The sequence below is a fragment of the Hordeum vulgare genome, chromosome 3H, assembly GCF_904849725.1.
Source record: "Hordeum vulgare subsp. vulgare chromosome 3H, MorexV3_pseudomolecules_assembly, whole genome shotgun sequence".
NCBI classification, from domain to species: Eukaryota; Viridiplantae; Streptophyta; class Magnoliopsida; order Poales; family Poaceae; genus Hordeum; species Hordeum vulgare.
In genome coordinates this window covers 561,755,981-561,764,183 of record NC_058520.1, presented here as the reverse complement: position 1 = coordinate 561,764,183, position 8,203 = coordinate 561,755,981, and positions in this window count along the sequence as shown.

The window sequence follows — 8,203 nt, the reverse complement described above, 5'->3', positions numbered from 1 at the left end:
CAGTATCGAATACCCAGGGACTACTACGAGCATTAGTAAGGTACGCATCAATAACATGTATATACAATAAACTTTCGTTTATGTTGCCAACATTCTTATTTGCCAAGAATTTGGGGCAGTTCCGCTTCCACTAATCGTTTCCCTTTACAATAGAAGCACTTAGTCTCGGGTTTTTGTCCAACCTTGGTTTTCTTAACTAGAACGACAACTGGCTTGCCAATCTTAAAGTTTCCCTTCTTGCCCTTGCCCTCCTTGAAACTAGTGGTCTTATCAACCATCAACACTTAATGCTATCAATGGATCATGATATGTCACAACTTGCTAGCACATTGTCAGTAATTCACATGGGTTGTGGAATCATAATATTTGTAATATACTGTAGCATCTCGGGGCCGACACCATGCATATCTAACACAATTTACAAATGAAAACGTGTGCACCATGTGGGTGGAATGGTCAGTATTACAACAGAGTTCACAAACAATCCACAACAATAACAACATATATACAATAGCACCATGTGCGTAGATGAATACAACGAGGGCCTTTCGATCAAGATACAACTCATGCAGCGGAAGCGAATTACACGTTAGACAAGTAATTTTGACAAATTGCCTTAAGAAGGCTTTAAAGATAAGCAAGGAGCATCCATATCCCTGCCGAGACCACTGTGTGTGGGATAACCAGCTAACATTGTCCATCAACAAAAAAATTCTCGAAATGCTAACGTTTGACTGTAGCAATTTCGAGGGAAAAGAGAAAATTAGGAAAGGTGAGTACACACATCCACTCACAAGACTTACATGGGATCTATGAACTTTTGCGTCATTCTCAAGTAAATGGGTATGTTTGGTTAAGCGGCAACAAAGCACCGATCATTCTACTTATATCTATCAGGAATTAAAAAGCGAGCGCATAATGGAAAAGATCACATAGAACAAACTAATGCTACCGTAAAACACAACACTACCTTGCATCCTTCTTTGCATCTGCCACGAAAAAGAATCCACAAGGCACTCACACGATAGTCAATTTTTATTTGTTAAGGTTGAAGTTGTTAAATCTACTAGCTAAGAAAATTAAAGGTCGTCATCTTTGGCAATTAGGGTTGAAGTTGTTCTATGAACCTGGATCATATACCAAGTAGTCCATAACCGCACACATGGATATTTGAATAGATTTATCTCTGCAGGTACGCACCAATGTATCTATACACATTTGATCATCCCTCAAAGGCCATCTAAGCACATTTTATGGCATATATTGGTGGGGGATCATCGACTACAACATGGTGAATTATAAAAAAAACCACCACATTTGAAGCTATTGAGTAGAATTGCCACCACATTCCTTGCGTGTCAAAAAAATCTACCTCTTTCCTAGCTAATTTTTCAATAAACACAAATGACCGATTTGGAGCTGCTAACCACGATTTCTGACAGAATAGGCCCACATGTCGGGTGCCACGTAGGACAAATGTAATGATGAGTGGTTCACGGCCCTTATGACCTAGCACCAAAATTCAACACCGCGCCATGGCCGGCGCACCACCACCGCGACAATGTCGGCACCCGGCCTACGCCATGGTCGCAGCAGCCCCACCTCACCGACGTCAGTGCCCGACCCGCACCATTGTCGGGGCAGCCTCACGACCGGTCGCGAGCAGTAGCGGCCGTGATGTCGGGGAGCAGCGCCCAATAGCAGTGGCGGCTATGACGGCGGATGCAGTGGCAGCTAGGGCGACGAGCGACGGCTAGAAGCAGCAGCATGCATCAGAAGCGACGATGAGGAGCAACGAGCAAAACAAGCAGCATCTGCGACACGGGGAGCTGCAGCCAGCAGAAGCGATGGTGATGGCGGATGCAGCAACAGCTATGGCGAGGAGCAACGGACAGAAGCGGCAGCATGCATCAGAAGTGAGAACGAGGCGCAACGAGCAGAAGAAACGGCGGTTGCAGCTCTAGGAGCTACGGCCAGCAGTGGCGGCGGCTAGTACACGAGCAATAGCCAGCATTGGCAGCACACATCAGCAGCGGCGGCGGGGAGCAGCGATCAGAAGCAGCGGCAGCTGTTGTTGGACATATGCCCTAGAGGCAATAATATAGTTCTTAATATTATATTTCCAGTCATGATAATTGTCTGTTATTCATGCTATAATTGTATTAACCACAAACTGTAATACATGTGTGAATATATAGATCACAATGTGTCCCTAGTGAGCCTCTAGTTGGCTAGCTCGTTGATCAATAGATGATCATGGTTTCTTGATCATGGACATTGGATGTGATTGATAACGGGATCACATCATTGGGGAATGATGTGATGGACAAGACCCAATCCTAAGCATAGCACTAGATCGTGTTGTTCGTCTACTAAAGCTTTTCTAATGTCAAGTATCATTTCCTTAGACCATGAGATTATGCAACTCCCGGATACCGTAGGAGTGCGTTGGGTGTATCAAATGTTGATGACGAGATGATGTATATACTTCTCGCACCTCGTTGGTTACCCCAAGTGGAAGGTTGAGATGTAGCCAGCAGCAAGTGTTCCCTCACACGGGAACTGTAAGGTTTATCGAACCAGGAGAACTCCTAGGATCAACAAGTAGGTGTCTCATGTCCTGGTTAGCAAAAGACGTGGACCTGCACACACAACAAATAACTTTGCTCCCAACGAGTACAGAGAGGTTGTCAATCTCTCCGGCCTTGTAGTTTGCAAAGGATCAAAGCACAAGCAGGAAAAGTAGTAGTGATAGTGCTACGGCAACAGACAACAACACCAGAGATTGACACGTTGACGGAGACTGGGCTTGCATTGGTTTTTCCCTTGAAGAGGAAAGGGTGATGCAGCACAGGAGCAGTAAGTATTTCCCTCAGTTTGAGAACCAAGGTATGAATCCAGTAGGAGAATCTCGTCAAGTCCAGAGTACCTGCGCAAACACAAACGAGCTTGCACCCAACGCTATAAAGGGGTTGTCAATCCCTTTAAGATTGATTGCAAGTGAGATCTGAAGGCGGAAAGTGCAACGAAGTAAAAGAGTATGGCTAAAAATATGATGTGAAGTAGACCCGGGGGCCATAGAGTTCACTAGAGACTTCTCTCAAAATAACAAATATTATGGTGGGTGAACAAATTACTGACGAGCAATTGATAGAACCGCGCAAAGTCATGACGATATCTAAAGCAATGATCATACATATAGGCATCACGTCCGAGACAAGTAGACCGATACTTTCTGCATCTACTACTATTACTCCACACATCAACCGCTATCCAGCATGCACCTAGTGTATTGAGTTCATGACGAACAGAGTAACGCCTTAAGAAAGATGACATGATGTAGAGGGATAAACTCAAATGAATGATGAAAACCCCATCTTTTTACCCTTGATGGCAACAACATGATGCGTGCCTCGCTACCCCATCTGTCACTAGGTGAGGTCACCGCACGGTATGAACCCAAAACCAAGAACTTCTCCCATTGCAATAATCATAGATCAAGCTGGCCAAACAAAACCCACAACTCCAAGAGAATTACAAGGATATGAAATCATGCATAAGAGAGATCAGAAGAAACTCAAATAAGATTCATAGATAATCTGATCATAAATCCACAATTCATCGGATCTCGACAAACACACCGCAAAAGAAGATTACATCGGATAGTTCTCCATGAAGATCATGGAGAACTTTGTATTGAAGATCCAAGAGAGAGAAGAATCCATCTAGCCACTAGCTATGGACCCGTAGGTCTATGGTGAACTACTCACGCATCATCGGAGAGGTCATGGTGTTGATTTAGAGGCCCTCCGTATCCGAATCCCCCTTCGGCAGGGCACCAAAATGTGCCTCAGATTGGATCTTGCGGAGACAGAAGCTTGCGGCGGCGGAAAAGAACTTTCGATGATCTCTTGATTTTTTTCTGGGATTTTAGGGAATATATAGGCGGAAGACCTAGGGCAGAGGTGGCCCAGGGAGCCCACAAGCCTGGGAGGCGCGGGCCCCCCTGGCCGCGGCTAGGGGGCTTGTGGGGTCCCTGGTGGCCCCGTGCCTTGGTTCTCAAGTTTCCCGATCTTCTTCTGTTTCGGAAAAAAATCTTTTTGGAAGTTTCATTCCGTTTGGACTCCATTTAAAATGCTCCTCTGAAAAGGGTCAAAAACATGGAAAAAACAGGAACTGGCACTTGGCACTAAGTTAATAAGTTAGTCCCAAAAAAATATAAAAGGCATACAAAACATCCAATGTTTGACAAGATAATAGCATGAAACCATCAAAAATTATAGATACGTTGGAGAGGTATCAAGCATCCCCAAGCTTAACTCATGCTCATCCTCGAGTAGGGAAGTGATAAAGACTGAATTTTTGATGTGGAATGCTACCTAGCATAATTGTCCTTTGTAACTTCTTTCGTGTCACATGAATGTTCAGATCCGTAAGATTCAAAACAATAGATTGCTATTGACATGAAAACAATAATATTTCAAGCAAACTAGCAAGGTAATCATGAACTTTCAAAATAACAAGACCAAAGAAAGTTATCCCTACAAAATCATATAGTGTTGCTATGCTCTATCATCCTCACACAACTAATTTAAATCATGCACAACCCCAGTATTGGCCAAGTAATTGTTTTCGCACTCTTACTTTCTCAAACTTTTTATAACTATCACGGAATACATGAGCGTGAGCCATGGATATAGCACTATAGGTGGAATAGAGTGTGGTGGTGGTTGTGAGACAAAAAAGGAGGAGATGGTCACATTGACTCGGCGTATCAAAGGGCTATGGAGATGCCCATTAATAGATATCAATGTGAGTGAGTAGGGATTGCCCTACAAAGGATGTACTAGAGCTATAAGTATGTGAAAGCTCAAAAGGAGAACTAGTGGGTGTGCATCCAACTTGCTTGCTCACGAAGACCTAGGGCAATTTTGAGGAAGACCATCATTGGAATATACAAGCCAAGTTATATAATAAAGATTCCCACTAGCATACGGTGATGAGAAACTAGAGGCTCTCAACCATGAAGAACATGGTGCTATTATGAAGCACAAGTGTGGAAAAAGATAGTAGCATTGTCCCTTCTCTCCTTTTCTCTTTTTTTTTTTGGGCTCTTGGGCCTCTTTCCCCCTCATTTTTTTATTTGGGATCTTTGGCCTCTTCTTTATAGAAGTTTCAACAACATGCATGCCTTGACAAGTTTTTGAAGGAATTCGAAATAGATCAGCAAAGAAGGAGTTCTTGACTGTGTTGTAAGGTGTGAATTTGAGTAAGACTCAAAAACTGACCCCGGCAGAATAAAGACAATAGACGAAGGTCGTCTTCTATGCCTTGGCCGTAGAATCTGAAGTATGCCATGCTGGGTACCGCACCTGATGTGTGCCTTGAATCAAAGTTTGTTGAGAGGTACACAGAGTGATCCATGATTGAATCACTAGCAGCGGTCAAAATTTATCCTTAGTAACTGGTGGACTAAGGAATTTTTTCTCGATTATGGAGGTGGTTAAAGAGTTCGTCGTAAAGGGTTACGTCGATGCAACCTTTGACACTAATCCGAATAACTATGACTAGTGAAACGGACTCGTATAGTAGAGTAGATATTTGGAGTATTTTCGAATAGCACATAGTAGCAGCATCTATAAGATGACATAAAGATTTGTAAAAGAACACACGGATCTGAAAGTTTCAGAACCGTTGACTAAAACCTCTCTCACGAGCAAGACGTGATCAGACCCCATAACTATATGGGTGTTGGATTCGTTGGAATCACATGGTGATGTGAACTAGATTATTGACTCTAGTGCAAGTGGGAGACTGTTGGAAATATGCCCTAGAGGCAATAATAATTAGTTATTATTATATTTCTTTGTTCATGATAATCATTTATTATCCATGCTATAATTGTATTGATTGGAAACACAATACTTGTGTGGATACATAGACAAAACACTGTCCCTAGTAAGCCTCTAGTTGACTAGCTCGTCGATCAAAGATGGTCAAGGTTTCCTGGCCATAGCAAGTGTTGTTACTTGATAAAGGGATCACATCATTAGGAGAATTATGTGATGGACTAGACCCAAACTAACAGACGTAGCATGTTGATCGTGTCATTTTGTTGCTACTGTTTTCTGCGTGTCAAGTATTTGTTCCTATGACCATGAGATCATATAACTCACTGACACCGGAGGAATGCTTTGTGTGTATCAAACGTCGCAACGTAACTGGGTGACTATAAAGATGCTCTACAGGTATCTCCGAAGGTGTTCGTTGAGTTAGTATGGATCGAGACTGGGATTTGTCACTCCATGTGACGGAGAGGTATCTCGGGGCCCACTCGGTAATACAACATCACACACAAGCCTTGCAAGCAATGTGACTTAGTGTAAGTTGCGGGATCTTGTATTACGGAACGAGTAAAGAGACTTGCCGGTAAACGAGATTGAAATAGGTATGCGGATATTGACGATCGAATCTCGGGCAAGTAACATACCGAAGGACAAAGGGAATGACATACAGGATTATATGAATCCTTGGCACTGAGGTTCAAACGATAAGATCTTCGTAGAGTATGTACGATTCAATATGGGCATCCAGGTCCCGGTATTGGATATTGATCGAGGAGTCACTCGGGTCATGTCTACATAGTTCTCGAACCCGCAGGGTCTGCACACTTAAGGTTCGACGTTGTTTTATGCGTATTTGAGTTATATGGTTGGTTACCGAATGTTGTTCGGAGTCCCGGATGAGATCAAGGACGTCACGAGGAGCTCCGGAATGGTCCGGAGGTAATGATTGATATATAGGAAGTCCTGTTTTGGTCACCGGAAAAGTTTCGGGCTCATCGGTAGTGTACCGGGAGTGCCGGGAGGGGTGCCGGGGACCATCGGGAGGGGTGTCACGCCCCAAGGGGTCTCATGGGCTATGGGAAGAGATAAACCAGCCCCTAGTGGGCTGGAATAAGTTCCCACTAAGGCCCATAAGGTTTGAGAAGGAAAAAACACAAGGTGGAAAGAGTTTCCATGTGGGAAGGTGGAATCCTACTCCAAGTAGGATTGGAGTAGGACTCCTCCACCTCCAATTTCGGCCAAACCTTGAGGGTTTGAGGCTGCCTCTTCCCTCCCCCTCCCTCCTATATATACTGAGGTATTAGGGCTGATTTGAGACAACTTTTGCCACGGCAGCCCGACCACATACCTCCACCATTTTCCCTCTAGATCGCGTTTCTGCGGAGCTCGGGCGGAGCCCTGCTGAGATTAGATCACCACCAACCTCCGGAGCGCCGTCACGCTGCCGGAGAATTCATCTACCTCTCTGTATCTCTTGCTGGATCAAGAAGGCCGAGATCATCATCGAGCTGTACGTGTGCTGAACGCGGAGGTGCCGTCCGTTCAGCACTAGATCGGAGCGGATCGTCGGACGGATCGCGGGACGGTTCGTGGGACGGTTCGCGGGGCGAATCGAGGGACGTGAGGACGTTCCACTACATCAACCGCGTTTCTTAACGCTTCTGCTGTGCGATCTACAAGGGTACGTAGATCGGAAATCCCCTCTCGTAGATGGACATCACCATGATAGGTCTTCGTGCGCGTAGGAAATTTTTTGTTTCCCATGCGACGTTCCCCAACAGTGGCATCATGAGCTAGGTTCATGCTTAGATGTAATCTCGAGTAGAACACAAAAGTTTTTGTGGGCGGTGATGTGCGTCTTGCTGCCCTCCTTAGTCTTTTCTTGATTCCGCGGTATTGTTGGATTGAAGCGGCTTGGACCGACATTACTCGTACGCTTACGAGAGACTGGTTTCATCGCTATGAGTAACTCCATTGCTCAAAGATGACTGGCAAGTGTCGGTGTCTCCAACTTTAGTTGAATCGGATTTGACCGAGGAGGTCCTTGGATGAGGTTAAATAGCAATTCATATATCTCCGTTGTGGTGTTTGCGTAAGTAAGATGCGATCCTACTAGATACCCATGGTCACCACGTAAAACATGCAACAACAAATTAGAGGACGTCTAACTTGTTTTTGCAGGGTATGCTTGTGATGTGATATGGAAAACGATGTGATGTGATATATTGGATGTATGAGATGATCATGTTGTAATAGTTAATATCGACTTGCACGTCGATGTACGGCAACCGGCAGGAGCCATAGGGTTGTCTTTAAACTAACGTTTGTGCTTGCAGATGCGTTTACTATATTGCTAG